This window comes from Dendrobates tinctorius, unplaced genomic scaffold (genome assembly GCF_039654945.1).
Source record: "Dendrobates tinctorius isolate UK_male_01 unplaced genomic scaffold, ASM3965494v1 ptg000366l, whole genome shotgun sequence".
Taxonomy (NCBI): Eukaryota; Metazoa; Chordata; class Amphibia; order Anura; family Dendrobatidae; genus Dendrobates; species Dendrobates tinctorius.
In genome coordinates this window covers 1,526,242-1,545,202 of record NW_027362032.1, presented here as the reverse complement: position 1 = coordinate 1,545,202, position 18,961 = coordinate 1,526,242, and the positions used below count along the sequence as shown (strand labels likewise).

The 18,961-nt window shown below is 42.0% G+C and overlaps 1 long non-coding RNA gene across 1 annotated transcript; it reads left to right on the top strand.

Annotated features, from left to right (window-relative positions):
* The first annotated feature begins 367 nt into the window (after positions 1 to 367).
* LOC141075659 (uncharacterized) lies at positions 368 to 2,303 on the top strand. The gene is made up of 2 exons (XR_012227313.1): positions 368 to 884; positions 995 to 2,303. It is a non-coding gene; the product is annotated as an uncharacterized lncRNA (long non-coding RNA).
* Positions 2,304 to 18,961: the final 16,658 nt, after the last annotated feature.

The window sequence follows — 18,961 nt, the reverse complement described above, 5'->3', positions numbered from 1 at the left end:
GTATTGTGCCGCTGTGACTATTGTCCTTGATGGCACTGGTGGGTTTTGGGCTAGATATATTCTATCAGGAAACCCAACAGTGTCATCTGGCTCAACAGTGACTGCTTTGGGTATTGTATTGCTGTATTTTGCCGCTGTGACTATTGTCCTTGATGGCACTGTTGGGTTTCGGGCTAGATATATTCTAGCAGGAAACCCAACAGTGTCATCTGGCTCAACAGTGACTGCTTTGGGTATTGTATTGCTGTATTTTGCCGCTGTGACTATTGTCCTTGATGGCACTGTTGGGTTTCGGGCTAGATATATTCTAGCAGGAAACCCAACAGTGTCATCTGGCTCAACAGTGACTGCTTTGGGTATTGTATTGCTGTATTTTGCCGCTGTGACTATTGTCCTTGATGGCACTGTTGGGTTTCGGGCTAGATATATTCTAGCAGGAAACCCAACAGTGTCATCTGGCTCAACAGTGACTGCTTTGGGTATTGTATTGCTGTATTGTGCCGCTATGACTATTGTCCTTGATGGCACTGTTGGGTTTTGGGCTAGATATATTCTAGCAGGAAACCCAACAGTGTCATCTGGCTCAACAGTGACTGCTTTGGGTATTGTATTGCTGTATTGTGCCACTGTGACTATTGTCCTTGATGGCACTGTTGGGTTTAGTGATAGCATATGTCGTGCATGAAACACAATTGTTCATGTTGTTGGTTTGTTTTTCCAACAGTGGACAAAGTCCGAACATGTTGGCGCTCGATCAAGGACCGCTTCAACAGTGATGTTCGTGCTGAGGGCCAGGTTCGCAGTGGATCTGCGTCAAGGACAAGAACAAGATACCGTCACTATCACGCGTTGCAGTTCCTAAGTCCGGTCCTTGCCACCAGATCGTAAGTATTATAATTTTTGGGTTTTTATTTATATTAATCTGTGTTTTTCTAATCCACAGCTGATGCTTCTTGTAAAGGCATGATAGTAATGATTTTCCTTTCTTCCACAGCACCTGGAGCAGCACCCTGCAACCTGGCCCTGGAGCGGTCCTTCATCGGACGTCCTCTGACCTGTCCCAGCCATCCGACAGCCAGGAAGCACCTTGCAGGTCAGCCACACAGACAGCTAGTGACCAGGAAGCTGGTCCATCAGGTGTTCCCCTGTCCCAGGTCTCTGCCACTGGTTATGCAGGCACTACCTGCCAGCGGCAGAGGGCCTTGGACAGGAATGTCTTGCCTGAGTTTATGCACTTGAGCGAGGCCTTTAATGCCAGCCTCAAGTCGCTGTCCGACAGATAGGAAAGCGGTTTTTCACTCATGGAACGTGGTTTTAACCACATGCAACACCGCTTCCTTTCTGTCGAACAGCGCCTTGACCGTCTGGAGGCCGACCTCAACAGACCAGCGCACCATTTTTTTAGTAAGATTGAAAAGGGCATGGCGGAACACCTTAGTCCTGAGCAACAGCTGATTGTGCTGCAGGCCTGCAACAATGCTTTCTTGCAGGCTATGCAGCATAATCGGTATGGGCAGCAGTCAGTGGTGTCATTTCCACCTGTGCCACCATTGACTCGCTTCACCTCACTACCGACTTGTGCTGCATAACACTGCACGGACACCTCTATTCAAAGCCAGGACACCCACCGTTACACCACCACAAGTCTGAGTGCAGCTGGTCACTTCACCAACACCACCATGGCAAGCGCTGCTCCTGTCTGGAGCACCACTGCCACCCCCATGCATGCTTGGAGCACAGCCACCACTACGCAAATGTGGAACAGCCCTGCCACAAACACTACAACATGTAGTAGCCCTGCCACCACCACTCCGCAAACCTGGACCATCACTGCCGCCACCAGTCCTCCTGCAAGGACGAGCACTGCCACTGCCACCACAGAGCATCAGCAGCTGCAGCAGCAGCCACAGCAGCAGCCACAGCAGCAGCAGCCACAGCAGCAGCAGCCACAGCAGCAGATGGGGGACCCACATTCGTTATTTGCTCTAAGTTCAATGCGCCAACAATCAAGGCGGGCATTGGGCCCAAATAGGTCCAGGCAGAAAAGTTTGTGTAAACAAGCACTTCGGACCAATGTACCTGAACCTCTTTCATCTCCTCAACCTTTTCTACTTCAAGTCCCATAACTGGACTCCCTTCCCCCACAAGTTTTGTTGCCCCTTCCCCTAGAACACCTTCTTCAACTGTAAGTTCTGCATCTTCCCTGCATACCCCCAACTTGCAACCATCTACCCCCAAACGCAGAAAAAAATAAAGTTTTGTTTAATTTTTCTGTTTCAAAATAAATTAAAATTTCTGGTTCACCATAAGTTTGATTAATGTTTTTGGCGCCGCTCACACACACTGCACCGTACACACAATGCGACTTTAACTTTGCAAGGTGTCATAAAAAATGTTTGGAGGATTGGCTGTTTTTACCATCCTCATTTCACTTACTGTGATTCTAGGCAAGGGGGATTATTGATATACCTTGTAATTAACAACATACTCTTGTGTGTTGAATCCACTCATGGGTAAAATACACATCATATGTTAAATACCAAGGCTTAGTATAGTCATACCAAGGCCTAGTATAATTGTTAAATACCAAGGCCTAGTATTATAACTAGAGTTTTAACGACTAGGATCTGGTTTTCGGGCCAAAAAAAGGCAAGTTTATTGCGAAACATTACCACAATGGGAAATAAAAGTTGGAATTGAGCTGATTACATTCATCCACTCAATGCAGACTTTTATTCCCCATTGACTTGCATTCGGGTTAGGTTTTGAACAAATCCTTTTTTAACACTAGTTGTACAAGTTTCATTTGAAAAAAATTTGGTTTCCTGAAACCCGATCCTACCAAAGTCGCTCAAATGTCATAATCATAACTATTTATCTATCAATCATGGCCTGGTTATATTGATCAATCATGGCCTGGTTAATACACATATCATATTTAACCTGCAGCTTTGCTTACGTACCAATATATTTCACGCAGACTAGCGATGCTGCATTTTAACTCATATGTGTATTTACCTGCCCAGGTGTGAGAACATCATGAATTCACAGGTATACATGGGAATTTTTTTATTTTATTGGAGTGTAAAAAGCATAGTGCACTCGGTACTGGTAGCAAATCAGGTTTTTTATTAACATTAACAAACAAAAACATTTACACCATTTCATCTTGCCAGTGCACCCGTCCTACATCAGAGACAAAGTAGACCGCAAATTGGTCCCTCATTTGGCCAACTTCAACGGATGACCTGAGAGGGTGCTGAGTGAATTCAGGCAATGGGTTAGGAGCATCATCATGGAGTTCAAAGGTCGGGTGCTCTTTAGCTATCACAAAATTATGTAGAACCACACAGGCCTTCACCACCTCATCGACTGTTTCAAGTTTAAGATTAATGGCTGTGCCGAGAATTCGCCATCTTGAGACAAGAATCCCAAAAGCACACTCGACAGTTCTTCTGGCCCTGGTCAGCCTGTAATTAAATATTTTTTTGGTGTGGTCCAAGTCCCGGCTGGAGTAGGGTTTCAATAGGTTTGCGCACATTTGAAAAGCCTCATCCCCAACCATTACAAAGGGCAGTGGCGGAGCTTCGGTGTGGGGAAGAGGCCGTGGCATAGGGAAATTAAATTGTTTGCCATACAACCTCCGGCCCATGTCTGAGTTTTTAAAAGCCTGTGAGTCATTACCATGGCCAAATGCTCCAATGTCCACTGCTACAAACATACATCCGGCATCCGGATGTCTTCCAGGTGCAAAAATTAAAGATGTGTCTGACAGGATATCAGGACTCTTCAGACCTACAGATGACTACCCATTCCTGCTACTACATGTGGGGACAAATGACACGGCAAGAAATGACCTGGAAACCATCTGCAGAGACTTTGAAGACTTAGGCAAGAAAGTGAAAGAACTGGGAGCGCAGGTGGTCTTCTCTTCCATCCTCCCAGTGGATGGCCATGGAACAAGGAGGTGGAATAAGATTCTGCAGGTGAATAACTGGCTACGTCGATGGTGCCATCAGCAACGATTTGAATTTATGGATCACGGAGTGAATTACCTTTACGATGGACTACTTGCTAGAGATGGGGTGCACCTTACGAAGACTGGAAAACATGTATTTGGAAGTCGCCTTGCTACACTTGTAAGGAGAGCTTTAAACTAGAACAACATGGGAAGGGAAGCAAAAGACCAGAAAAAGCCATACACCTGACAAATGCTATTGAGAACTCTGCTATTAGAAGTGGAAAGGAAGAACAAAGACGAAAGAATCTAATTAATAAAAATATTGGAGAAAGAGAAACCAATCACAAACTATAATGTTTCTATACTAATGCACAAAGCATGGGCAACAAACAAGGAGAATTGGAACTACTAACACAGGAAAAGAAATATGATGTCATTGGAATCACTGAAACTTGGTGGGACAATACACATGATTGGAATACAAGACTAGAAGGATACAACTTATTTGCAAGAAACAGACTTGATAAACGAGGAGGAGGTGTTGCATTGTATGTTAGAAACGCGTATATCTGCACAGAGATTGAAGCTTCAGAGGGAAGAATACAAGGATAGAACAATGGAAAGGACACCATTGTAGGCATTTACTACAGGCCGCCTGTGCAAGCTGAAGATATGGATGAACTCTTTATGCATCAAATGGCCAAGTTCTCCAAAAAATATGACGTAGTTGTCATGGGAGATTTCAACTATCCAGACATTTGTTGGGAATCTCTCTCAGGCAAAACTAACAGGTCAAGGAAATTCTTATCCTCTCTTGCTGACAACTTTATCTTCCAAAAGGTAGGGGAGAAAACAAGGGGAACTGCTACCTTGGATCTAATCCTTATAAACAGGGAGGAAATGGTTAAGGAGGTAAAAGTGGCTGGGACCCTAGGAGGTAGTGACCATGCTATTTTAGAATTTTGGATAACTAGAGGAGGAAGACCTGTGAAGACTCAGACGTCAAGGTTAGATTTCAGAAAGGCAGATTTTAAGGGATTCAGAAAGGGAATTGGAGGGATCCAATGGCTGGATATCCTTAAAGACAAAAATGTCCAGGAAGGATGGGAAATTGTTATGATTGAGTCACCGAGGAGGAAAAAACAAAACACAAGCTCAGCCCAGAAAATCAGAGAGGTTGGAAACTAGCGGATTGCAGACCCCTAATCCTATCACACAGCTAGCAGTAGCCGTGGAGCGTTCCCACGGTGATCCTAGACACCTCGTCACAGCCGGAGATCTAAATAAGCCTAAAGAGAGAAAAGGGAAAAACTGACTGCCCCAGAGCAGACCCCAAAGCAATAGGCAGCCCCCAACATATAATGACGGTGAAATGAGATGAAAACTCTAACACAGATAGAAAGATAGGTTGAGCAAACGATGGGGCCCAAGCTAACTAAAAAGGACAGGACAGAAAAGCTGCTGTCTGCAATCCGAGAAAGCCCTGCTAAAAATATTACCTACACAACTAATAAGCAAAAAGGATCCTGAAGTCACTAGACTTCAAACCCTATATCAGCACTCAGAATATTCTGAAAGCAGAGCAAAAGAGAACACTGATCAAGGAATAAGAATACAGCACATCCCCAGCCGGGGATGGCTGAACTCAAAAAACAAGGTAAACAAAACCAAAACTAATAAGTTCAATAGCAGAGCAAAAACTTATCTTTGAGAAGCAGAAATCAGACTGGTCTCCAAGAATCCAGCAGAGAAATCACCAGCCACTCAGAAGGGCGTCGGCTGCCTTATATCTAATCTGAAGTTCCTGTTACCCAGTCACAATCCACCTGATCAGGTGTTTGATTTCTTTCATCCAAATCAGCCTCACTACATTCCTTCACCAGAAGAGGGTGATCCTCGGACACAAACGGTGAATGTACAGATAAGCTCAATACAGAAAATCTTGAAAAATGAAATTCTCAAAGCACAATTGTTAACAATTCCGAAAAGACGGAAGAATAGGAAGCATTTAAGGAAACCAGGATGGATGAACACAGAACTTAAGCACATGCTAAAAAGGAAGAAAAAAATGTTTATGAAATGGAAAGAGGGAGGCATATCTAAAGAAGAATATAATGCTGCCTGCAGAACCTGCAGGGCACAAATCAGATTATCTAAAGCTGAAAATGAATTGAGGCTTGCAAGAGATGTCAAAAGCAATAATAAAGGATTTTGGGGATATGTCAAAAGGAAAAGAAAAGTCAAAGATGCTATAGGATTTTTACAGGATGAAAATGATGAAATGGTAAGACAGGATGTTGAGAAGGCCGAAATTTTAAATTCCTATTTTGCATCTGTTTTCTCTCAGAAAGGAAATGTAACATCAACTGTTCTTCACTTTCCTATTAAGGGAATAGAAGAATCCAGGATATCTATAAACAGAAAGAAAGTGAGGAAACACTTAGCTAACCTATATGAATTCAAGTCTCCAGGTCCAGATGAATTACACCCCAGAGTACTGAAGGAGATAGCAGAAGAAATTTTTGAACCCCTCTCCATAATCTTTGAAAATTCTTGGAGAACAGGAGAAGCCCCAGAAGACTGGAGAAGAGCAAATGTTGTTCCTATCTTCAAAAAGGGGAAGAAGGTGGACCCAGGCAACTCTAGGCCGGTGAGTCTGACTTCTATACCAGGAAAGATGTTTGAACAAATTATTAAACAACATGTATGTCAGTACCTGGATAAGAATGAAGTGATTAAACAGAGTCAGCATGGGTTTGTAACTAATAATAAGTCATGTCAGACTAACTTAATTTCCTTCTATGACGGAATCACTGATTGGATGTATCAAGGAAATGCTGTAGATATATTATATCTTGACTTCAGCAAAGCATTTGACAAAGTATCTCACACAATCCTTATTGAAAAAATGACTAAGTATGGAATGGACAAGGCAACTGTTAGGTGGATTCATAACTGGCTTAGTGATCGGACCAAAAGAGTGGTCGTAAATGGCTGCACATCCAGTTGGACGAAGGTCTCAAGTGGGGTACCACAGGGCTCTGTCCTGGGCCCTGTATTGTTCAACATCTTTATCAATGATTTAGATGAAGGAATTGAGGGTAAACTGATTAGATTTGCTGATGACAAAAAGCTAGGAGGGATAGCTAATACTAGAGAAGAGAGAGAGGATTCAAAAAGATATAAATAAACTGGAGAAGTGGGCAGCAACTAACAGAATGGTTTTTAATAGGTTAAAATGCAAAGTACTACATCTGGGCAATAAAAATGAAAAAAGCATATACAGAATGGGAGGAATAGGGCTAAGCAACAGCACATGTGAAAAAGACTTGGGTATACTAATAGATCACAAACTGAATATGAGTCAACAGTGTGATGCAGCAGCAAAAAAGGCAAATACAATTCTAGGATGTATTAACAGAAGCATACAGTCTAGATCACGTGAAATCATTATTTTCCTCTACTCCTCTTTGGTCAGACCTCATCTGGAATATTGTGTCCAGTTTTGGGCACCACATTTTAAAAAAGACATCAAGAAACTGGAGCAAGTTCAGAAAAGAGCGACCAGAATGGTGACCGGTTTGCAAACCCTGTCTTATGAGGAAAGATTGCAGGATTTGGGAATGTTTAGTTTGCAAAAGAGAAAACTGAGAGGAGACTTAATAGCAGTCTACAAATATCTAAAGGGCTGTCACATTGTAGAAGGATCAACTTTATTCTCATTTGCACAAGGAAAGACTAGAAGCAATGGGATGAAACTGAATGGGAGGAGACACAGATTAGATATTAGAAAAAACTTTTTGACAGTTAGAGTGATCAATGAGTGGAACAAGCTGCCACGAGAAGTTGTGACTTCTCCTTCAATGGAAGTCTTCAAACAGAGGCTGGACAGACATCTGACTGGGATGATTTAGCGAATCCTGCTTTGAGCAAGGGGTTGGACCAAATGGCCCAGGAGGTCCCTTCCAACTCTACGATTCTATGATTCTATGATTCCGAAATGGCCATGAGTACTATTGAAAAGTACTTTTTGTAATTATAGTACTCAGATCCAGTCCTTTTGGGCTTGATTATCCGGATGTGTTTACCATCAACAGCTCCCAAACAGTTGGGGAAATTGCAGCCTGTCCAGAATTTGTCAGCAATTTCCATCCACTTTTCAGTGGTGGGCAGGGGCATAAATTCTGGACAAAGAACATTCCAGAGAGCCCGGCAGGTGTCCGCAACAATTCCAGACAAGGTAGAGATTCCAATACGGTACTGGAAGTGGAGTGAAGATAGGGTTTCTCCAGTCGCCAGGAATCTGCAAAACAGAGAAAGAATTAAAATTAATATTTCTGTATATGGTTTTGTAAAACTATAAAATAAAATATTAGTACATTCACGAAAAATAATTAGCCAAGATTTTGAATAGTACATGTAAAAAAAAAAACTATCAGACCCAACCACTTGGTTTTTAAAAATATTACGTACCGTAATGTCACCAGTAGCCGTTCCTCAGGAGGAATCGCACGACGGAACTGTGTGTCCTGTCTCCGTATGGATTCTTGGACACGACCAAGCAAATCCCTGAAGCTTTCTTGGGACATCCGGATATAATCTGTTAATTTCTCCGGGTTTGCCTGTAGCTCACTGTAGAGGGTGTGGTATGCGCCATGGCTCTCCCGGAGTTCAACAATCGGATGTATCCACATACGCCACCGTTGCCGTCTTCACTGCCTCTCTCTCTTCCTTTGTTCATGGCAAGCAACTGCATACGCCTGAGCCATCGCGATGTCCAAATCCAAGTTGAAGTGAAAACTCTTCCAGCGCAGATCCATGTTGACACGAGAAAAATCAAGCAAATGTCAAGAATACTGTAGACAGAGTCTATATATTAACATACCACACCGCCACTGACGTCCCATTGGTCGGGTGTGTTGGCAGATTGTTTTTTTTTTTTTTTTTGGGTGTGGACAAACAATCTTGAAAAAACGCATATGCACTAAAAACGCACTAAAAACGCATACAAACGCATAAAAACGCTGCGTTTTTTCCTGCATGCGCTTAAAAATGCTTGAAAAAAATGCAGCGTTTGTATGCGTTTGTATGCGTTTTTTCCATGCGTTTTTATGCGCAAAAAACGCGCAGCAAGAAAACTCAAGTGTGAAAGTAGCCTGACAGAATAGTCAAAATCCCCATAAAGTGATTCCATTTTATAAATGAATTCACTGAGGGTTATAATCTATATACATGTGGTCAAAATTGTTGTTACCCCTCATTTAATGACAGAAAAACCCACAATGGTCACAGAAATGACTTGAATCTGACAAAAGTAATAATAAATAAAAAATCTATGAAAATGAACAAATGAAAGTCAGACATTGCTTTTCCACTATGCTTCTACAGATTTAAAAAAAAAAAAAATAAAATACATGAAATGGGCCTGGACAGAAATGATGGAACCCCTGAAAATAATGTGACAAAAGGGACATGTTACATCATGGTGTGTCCACTAATTAGCATCACAGGTGTCTACAATCCTGGAATCAGTGAATGGCCTGTATAGAGGGCTACAGATACTCACTGTGCTGTTTGGTGACATGGGGTGTATCACACTCAACATGGACCAGAGGAAGCGAAGGAAAGAGATGTCTCAGATTAGAAAAAAAATTATAGACAAACATGTTACAGGTAAAAGTTAAAAGACCATCTCTAAGCAGCTAATGTTCTTGTGAGTACAGTTGCACATATTATTCAGGAATGTAAGCTCCACGGGACTGTAGCCAACATCCCTGGACGTGACCGCAAGAGGAAAATTGATGACAAATCAAAGAGACGGATAATATGAATGGTAACAAAAGAACCCAGAAAAACTCCTAAACATATTAAAGGTGCACTTCAAGCTCAATGAACATCAATTTCACATTGCACCATCCATCAGTATATGAGCCAAAGTGGACTTCATGGGAGACGACCAAGGAGGACACCATTGTTGAAAATAATCATAAAAAAGCCAGACTGGAATTTGTCAAACTACATGTTGACAAGCCACAACGCTTCTGGGAGAATGTCCTATGGACAGATGAGACAAAAATTGAACTTTTTGGCAAAGCACATCAGCTCTATGTCCTCAGACAGAAAAATGAAGCATATCACGAAAAGAAGACTGTCCCTACTGTGAAACATGGAGGAGGCTCTGTTATGCTCTGGGGCTGCTTTGCTGCATCTGGCACAGGGTTTCTAGAATGTGTGCAGGGAACAATGAAATCTCAAGACTGTCAAGGGATTCTAGAGAGAAATGTGCTGCTCAGTGTCAGAAAGCTTGGTCTCAGTCGCAGGTCATGGGTCTTGCTACAGGATAACAACACAAAACAGACAGCTAAAAACATGCAAGAATGGCTAAGAGGAAAACAATGGACTATTCTGAAGTGGTCTTCTATGAGCCCTGACCTAAATCCTATTGAGCATCTTTGGAAAGAGTTGAAACATGCCGTCTGGAAAATGCAACCTTCAAACATGAGACAGTTGCTCTTGAGGAGTGGGCCAAAATACCTGTCGAGAGGTGCAGAAGTCTCCTTGGCAGTTACAGAAATCGTTTGATTGCAGTGATTGCCTCAAAAGGTTGTGCAACAAAATATTTTAGTTAAGGGAACCATCATTTCTGTCCAGGCCTATTTCATGAGTTTTATTTTTTTAAATTCTGAGGAAGCATGGCTGAAAAGCAATGTCTGACTTTCATTTGTTAATTTTGATAGATTTTTTATTTATTATTACTTTTGTCAGATTCAAGTTATTTCTGTGACCATTGTGGGTTTTTCTGTCATCAAGCGAGAAGTACCAACAACTTTGACCACGTGTGTAGGAGGAGTGAATATTTTGACTCCACAGCAACTTTCCAGAAATGAATACGCAGTGGATGTTGGAGAGTGAAAATCACACATTTGCCATTTTCTTACCCAGCACATAGTGCCCAGATTGTGCTCCAGGAGACACACACCGCAAATTAAGCAGATTCTTCTCACTATAATATTACTAAATACAGGGATCCTAAATGTTGTTTGCGCACACTGCAAGACTCCGAAGTGAGAGCGGATTTTGCTGGATTGGTTTATGGAAACCTTGTTGCTTTTCAACAGCCTTTGAGCCACTAATAGTGTGGGAACCTCTGTTTTTCCATTGACAGATGATGGACCTGAGTGGGGACTTGTTTTTTGTGAGATGAGAATTGGTATTATTTTCGCCCACATAACATTGATTGGTTTCTTTTTATTCAATATTTGGGAGGCAGAATGAACAAACAGTTAAACACCGCACACTACTGGTTCATCCAACAAGGTTTTCTATTAGACTGTGAACTGTCATGGTCTTGATAAAAATAAATAAAGTTTTTTACATAACTTGCCATTTTTATGGACAGTGTAAGCAGAAATGTTCAAAAATATAAAACTGGGATATTTTATTAAAAATAATAATTGTATTTTATCTTAGCAGATGACTGTACCAGGAGATCAGAGGGACAGCTGACATCTTCAATTTTTAAATCTGATGATCTTGAGATCCTACAAGATACAACTGAAGTGATTGATATTACTCCAGATATACCATCATCCATTCACAGCAAAGATCTGTTATCTGATCCTATGAAACAGGTCCCATCTTCAGATTCATTACCGACTACTAAAGAAAATCAAAGTCACAAAAGAGGCAATAAAAAACAAACTGCTCCTACAGGAAAGAAGTCATTTTCATATTCAGACTGTGGGAAATATTTTACATGGAAATCACATTTTGTTAACCACATGAGAATTCACACAGGGGAGAAGCCTTTTTCCTGTTCAAAATGTGAGAAATGTTTTGCACGTAAATCACATTTTGTAACTCACCATAGAACACACACAGGGGAGAAGCCTTTTTTCCTGTTCAGAATGTGGGAAATGTTTTAACCAGAAATCACATTTTGTTAATCACCAGAGAACTCACACAGGGGAGAAGCCTTTTTCCTGTTCAGAATGTGGGAAATGTTTTAGCAATAAATCAGATTGTGTTAATCACCATAGAACTCACACAGTGGAGAAGCCTTATTCTTGTTCAGAATGTGGGAAATGTTTTGCACGTAAATCACATTTTGTTACTCACCAAAGAACTCACACAGGGGAGAAGCCTTTTTCCTGTTCAGAATGTGGGAAATGTTTTAACAATAAATCAGATTGTGTAAAGCACCAGAGAATCCACACAGGAGAGAAGCCTTTTTCCTGTTCAGAATGTGGGAAATGTTTTAACAATAAATCAAATTATGTTAAGCACCAGAGAATCCACACAGCAGAGAAGCCATATTCATGTTCAGAATGTGGGAAATGTTTTAAATGGAAAATAAGTCTTGATAGCCATCAAAGAACCCACACAGGGGAGAAGCCTTTTTCCTGTTAATGTGGGAAATGTTTTAACCAGAAAGTGCTTCTTGTTAGACATCAGAGCAGTCACACAGAGAAGCTTTTTTCATTTTCTTAATGTGGAAAATGTTTTACTTGGAAATCAGTTGTTAATAAACATCAGAGACTTCACATGGGGAGAAGCCTTTTTTATGTTCATAGTGTTGGAATAATTTTAACCAAAACTGAATCTTCTTAAATGGGTTGTCTCTTGTCATTCCTCATGTTTGCTGACAAAAGGATAAAACTAAACTTTATTCCAAATGTAAAACTATACCCATAATTCACCCCCTGAAGGTTAGTCAGTAGGTGACTAATAGAAAAAACATGTACCCCACAGTTCAGTATATAGGGTGAGGTGACGTATACACACTCACTCTCCAAGCCTCTCATTTCTACGGGTTTCATCGTCCTCACCAAAGGTGACTCATCAGGAGACTATTTAATATTGACCTATATTCAAGCGAGACTAGACAAAAAAACTAAAATCATGTATCATGTTATCCGAAACAGTCAGAAAACTAGACACATATTGGCAGATCCCAGACCTCAAACTATATACTGTGTAAGTTTATAAGCCCCTCCAGTGTCAGGAATAGATAGAATGTGACAATACAGTATAATTCTTGTGTTTTTCTCCTATAGGGACTGCCCTAGTTTGGTAATGTAACTGCTGTTAATTAGTAGTGCAGACAAATTGTCCTAGACTAAACTCAGTCTTCAGACGGCCCAATATGTACCACTCAGGGAAAACGTACCTGCTCCAAAGATCATTAGCAGCTTCTAACTAATGGCCATGCTGCAGTCTGTCAGGGAATGAGTGCAATATCGTTATAGAGACTAGAGATATGTGCAATCATAATGTCTGGGAGATCTGTGCCATTATTTAGTATGAATATGGAAATTATCTCTGAAAGGTAAGTGTTCCCTGAGTGGTATATACTGTATTGTCACATACTATCTATTCCTGACACTGGAGGGGCTTATAAACTTACACAGTATATAGTCTGAGGTCGCCCAATATGAGGCTAGTTTTCTGACTGTTTTGGTTAACATGATACATGATTTCAGGGTTTTCTTCGTCTAGTCTCGCTTGAATATAGTTCAATATTAAATAGTCTCCTGATGAATGAATGAATCCAATGAATATTCATTTCTCTTAAGTAGCGGCACACGTGACCGCCGGCAGCAGCAGCAGGAAGCCAGTGGCTGACACTGCGCGCTACTGAAGAGCAATGAATAATCACCGCTATCTCCAATGAACAGTCCCGGTAAGTACTCCGGCAGCTGTGCTCTGCTTATGAGCAACGCATGACGTCCCTGCCATGTGCTGCTTACAAGCATGAGGCTGTGTGCCCAAGTTGCATTTTTTAAGCGTTTCTGCCTCGGCGGAAAAACTTAAAAAACGCTATAAAAACGCATTCCCATGCAATCCTATGGGAATCACCAATTGCTGTGCCCATGCCGCATATTTTTTCTCTACGGAATCACATCGCGGTAAAATCCGCAGCATGTCCATTAATTTTGTGGAATCGCGGCAATTGCGCCACCATAGGATTGCACTGAAACGCTCACTTTACGCATGTGGCTATGCCCACCATGCGTAAAGTGAGCGCTTCATGTGCGGATGGTACCCAGGGTCTGGAGGAAAGGAGACTCTCCTCCATGCCCTGGGTACCATATTCCTGAGAAAAATAGAAGTAAAATAAAAAATCGGGATATACTTACCCTCTGTCAGCCCCCGGAGTCCTCCCGGCCCTCAGCGGCGTGCCAGCAAGTTCCGTTCCCAGGGATGCATTGCACAAATGACCTTTGCAACATCACGGTGACATGACCGCTACATCATCAGACATCATTCGCGCAATGCATCCCTGGGAACGGAAGTTGCTAGCAGCATCACTAAGGACCGAGAGGACTACGGGGGCCGACAGAGGGTAAGTATATATCTATTTTTTTAAATTATTTTTAACATTCTGATGGGGCTATGCATACCGGGATGGGGCCAATCATACTAGAATAGGGATGGAGCCCTGCAAACCAGGACAGGATGGGGGCCCTGCATACCAGGATAAGGATGGGGCTCTGCATACCAGGATGGGGGTGGGGGCCAATTATACGAGGATAGGGATGGAGCCATGCATACTCATTCCTGCCAGGATAGTGATGAGGGATCCATGTATAAAAGAGTAGGGATGAGGGGGCCATGTGTCTCCAGATGGGGGTGAGGGGACCATATATCATAATCCGCTGGCGTGCTGGCTCCGCTTCAGTGGTGTTGAGACTCACTGTTCCGGGGCTTATGTGAGGTTGTCACATCACATGAGCCCTGCAGGCAATCAGAGGCAGCTTCACTGTTCCTTCCTTCAGACATATTGAACATCAATAGGAAGCCAGGGCTGCGGCTGCTCTCTGACGGCCTCATGATGCTTGATTTTTCCAAAGGTGGGGACAGTGACGTCAGCGCTGTTTGGGCACAGGGCTCACATGACGTAAAAGCCTCAAAAGAGCCCCAAGAATTCAAGTGCCGACATCACTGAAACGGTGCCAGCATGGGAGGTTTGTGTAAGTATTTTTATTTTTAACAGGATCAAACATCAAAAATCCCACACAGGGAAAAGTCATTATTAAACTTCGAGTGTGAGAAATGAATTACAGGAAATTCATATTTTGTTGACCTTCAAAAATAACTCAGATGGGGAGAACCTATATATATTTTTCACAGATTGTACAAAAACATGATGCACACGGCGTGCGTCCAAGGATGGAATATTATATGGGAGTTTTATAGAATTATGCATTGTGTTATGGAGCCAGTTTGTTGACCTCTGAAGCAGAGGGAAAAACTATGCAAATAGGTTTTTTTTAACTTCTTTATTAGATGATTTGACATATTAATATGCAATCAAACATACACAGAAACCATACATTCTATGCATATATCCTGACAATACAATTTTGCTCTCATCCACTTTCAATTTAACCTTTTGAAGGTTACAACAATACTTCATTCGAACCTTATACAGAACTAAAGATGAAACTATAAACAAATATTATGACCTCAAGATCCCCAAGTTACCAGCTACCTCCTCAAGCTTGTGCCATATTGTACCTTTACATGCCGCCATTAATTGCCTGATCTCTGCTTGTGGATAGCTACATTCAATAAAAGTCCTCCATTTTTGAAAACTGTTCCATTATTCTTTTCTTTTTGGGATTCTGTACTTATTTTGTCCATGAACATTAGGGATTTTACAGTATCTATCAGTTCTGGAACACTCGGTGGTTTCTGAGGGATGTTATTCTGGATTATCTCAATGAGAATAACTGTGTAACTCCATATCAGCATGGGGTTTTGAGGAATCACTCATGTCAAACCAATCTAATCAGTTTTTATGAAGAGGTAAGCTATAGACTGGACCAAGGTGAGTCATTGAATGTGGCGTATCTTGATTTTTTCAAAGCGTTTGATCCTGTGCCACACAAGAGGTTGGTACACAGAATGAGAATGCCGGGTCAGGGGGAAAATGTGTGTAAATGGGTAAGTAACTGGCTGAGTGATAGAAAGCAGAGGGGGGTTATAAATGGTATATTCTCTAACTGGGTCGCTGTGACCAGTGCGGTACCGCAGGGGTCGGTGTGGGACCTATTCTCTTCAACATATTTATTAACGATCTGGTAGAAGGTTTGCACAGTAAAATATCAATATTTGCAGATGATGCAAAACTATGTAAAGCAGTCAATACAAGAGAAGATAGTATTCTGCTACAGATGGATCTGGATAAGTCGGAAACTTGGACCGAAAGGTGGCAGATGCAGTTTAGCAATGATAAATGTAAGGTTATACACATGGGAAGAAGGAATCAATATCACCATTACACACTGAACGGTAAACCACTGGGTAAATCTGACATGGAGAAGGACTTGGGGATCCTAGTTAATGATAAATTTACCTGGAGCAGCCAGTGCCAGGCAGCGGCTGCCAAGGCAAACAGGATCATGGGGTGCATTAAAAGAGGTCTGGATACACATGATGAGAGCATTATACTGCCTCTGTACAAATCTCTGGTTAGACCGCACATGGAGTACTGTGTACAGTTTTGGGCACCGGTGCTCATGAAGGATATAATGGAACTAGAGCAGGTACAAAGGAGGGCAACAAAATTAATAAAGGGGATGGGGTAACTACAATACCCTGAGAGATTAGCAAAATTAGGATTATTTAGTCTAGAAAAAAGACGACTGAGGGGCGATCTAATAACCATGTATAAGTATATAAGGGGACAATACAAATATCTCTCCGAGGATCTGTTTATACCAAGGAAGGTGACGGTCACAAGGGGGCATTCTCTGCATCTGGAGGAGAGAAAAGGTTTTTCCACCAACATAGAAGAGGATTCTTTACTGTTAGGGCAGTGAGAATCTCGAATTCCCTGCCTGAGGAGGTGGTGATGGCAAACTCAGTCGAAGGGTTCAAGAGAGACCTGGATGTCTTCCTGGAGCATAACAATATTGTATCTTACAGTTATTAGGTTCTGTAGAAGGACGTAGATCTGGGGATTTATTCTGACAGAATTTTAAAGGCTGAACTGGATGGACTAATGCCTTTTTCTGGCCTTACTAACTATATTACTATGTTACTATGTTCTCCACCCAGAGTCTCAAGATACATTTCTTAGCTGCCAGCAGAGCAATATGTACGGCATCGGGAGCAGAACAATATGTACGGCATCGGGAGCAGAACAATATGTACGGCATCGGGAGCAGAACAATATGTACGGCATCGGGAGCAGAACAATATGTATGGCATCGGGAGCAGAACAATATGTATGGCATCGGGAGCAGAACATTATGTACGGCATCGGGAGCAGAACAATATGTATGGCATCGGGAGCAGAACAATATGTGCGGCATCGGGGGCAGAACAATATGTGCGGCATCGGGAGCAGAACAATATGTGCGGCATCGGGGGCAGAACAATATGTGCGGCATCGGGAGCAGAACAGTATGTACGGCATCGGGAGCAGAACAATATGTACGGCATCGGGAGCAGAACAATATGTACGGCATCGGGAGCAGAACAATATGTACGGCATCGGGAGCAGAACAATATGTACGGCATCGGGAGCAGAACAATATGTATGGCATCGGGAGCAGAACAATATGTACGGCATCGGGAGCAGAACAATATGTACGGCATCGGGAGCAGAACAATATGTACGGCATCGGGAGCAGAACAATATGTACGCATCGGGAGCAGAACAATATGTACGGCATCGGGAGCAGAACAATATGTACGGCATCGGGAGCAGAACGATATGTACGGCATCGGGAGCAGAACAATATGTACGGCATCGGGAGCAGAACAATATGTACGGCATCGGGAGCACTGTATATGTTATTATTTGATTCACCTATCAGGCTAATGAAATGAATATCACATGCCTGTACATTGTTGGGTATCCCACCCTTCCAGATTCTCTGCGTGTATTTAATTACCTCGGCCCAGAATCTTTGAATAATTGGACATTTCCTCAAACCATGTAATAAATTGGCCCTGTGTAGACTACATTTTGGCAACTAGTAAGATAGTGAGCAGGTGCACAATTGTAGGTAAGATTAACCCTAGAACGCATAACCATAGAAATCTACACTTTCACATATCTGGGGCCTTTTAGGCCTGTGTGCAAATAACATGGAATAACTCAAATAAAAATATTTTTCAAAGTTTATTTGAAAATTGCAAAGTAAGGATGCATTCCCACTAGCGCTGGGGTCCGCCAGGAGGGGATCCGTAATGGATCTGACCTCCTGGTGACCCCAGCTAAAGCTGGCGGAATCCTGGCATTCCAGAAGCCTTAACTGGAGTTACCAGAAGGTCAGATCCATTACGGATCCCCTCCTGGCAGACCCCAGCGCCAGTGGGAATGCAGCCTAAATTGTGAATATTTCAAAACATTATAATTATGCGCAAAAAATAACAAAAAAGTAAGTACACGGGCTTAAAACACCCAATATATGCATTCTATATAATTCTTTATAATAACAATTTTTTTGGTCTAAATGTTTTTTATATAAAAGTTGTAGTACAAATGGTGCAGGAATATTTCTGTTCAAACTTTCCTTTTCAACTTTACTGATGACCCCAACAATTTTCACATGTTATCTGTTCGGAAGAATGTTCCTTGCAGACATTTTGTTCACAAGTAGTACAGACACGCTCTTATTTCCTTTCCTTCTTTGCTGGACAAATATAACAACGCTTTCTTTTTTTTTCTCTTGACTCTAGATGTTCCTGAAAATGTATACCACATCGGATCATAGCTTCCGTAGATTGCCTTGACAAGCATTTCGTGTTGCTTCGCTCCATCATGGTAGGCATTAAAAGTTCATAGCAAAGTTCCGTCAAGAATAGACGTCTCTTATCCTTCCTGTTGGCATGGAATTCTAGATGAGTTTCACTATAAACAATATAGGTGTTGAGGGCTGACACACCAAGCATAATGTAAAAAATGACTACAGGCCAACATTTTGTCTGCCTCTTGCACGAAAACTCTCCAATCATTTCGTCCTTCTTGTCGTTGTAGTCCAA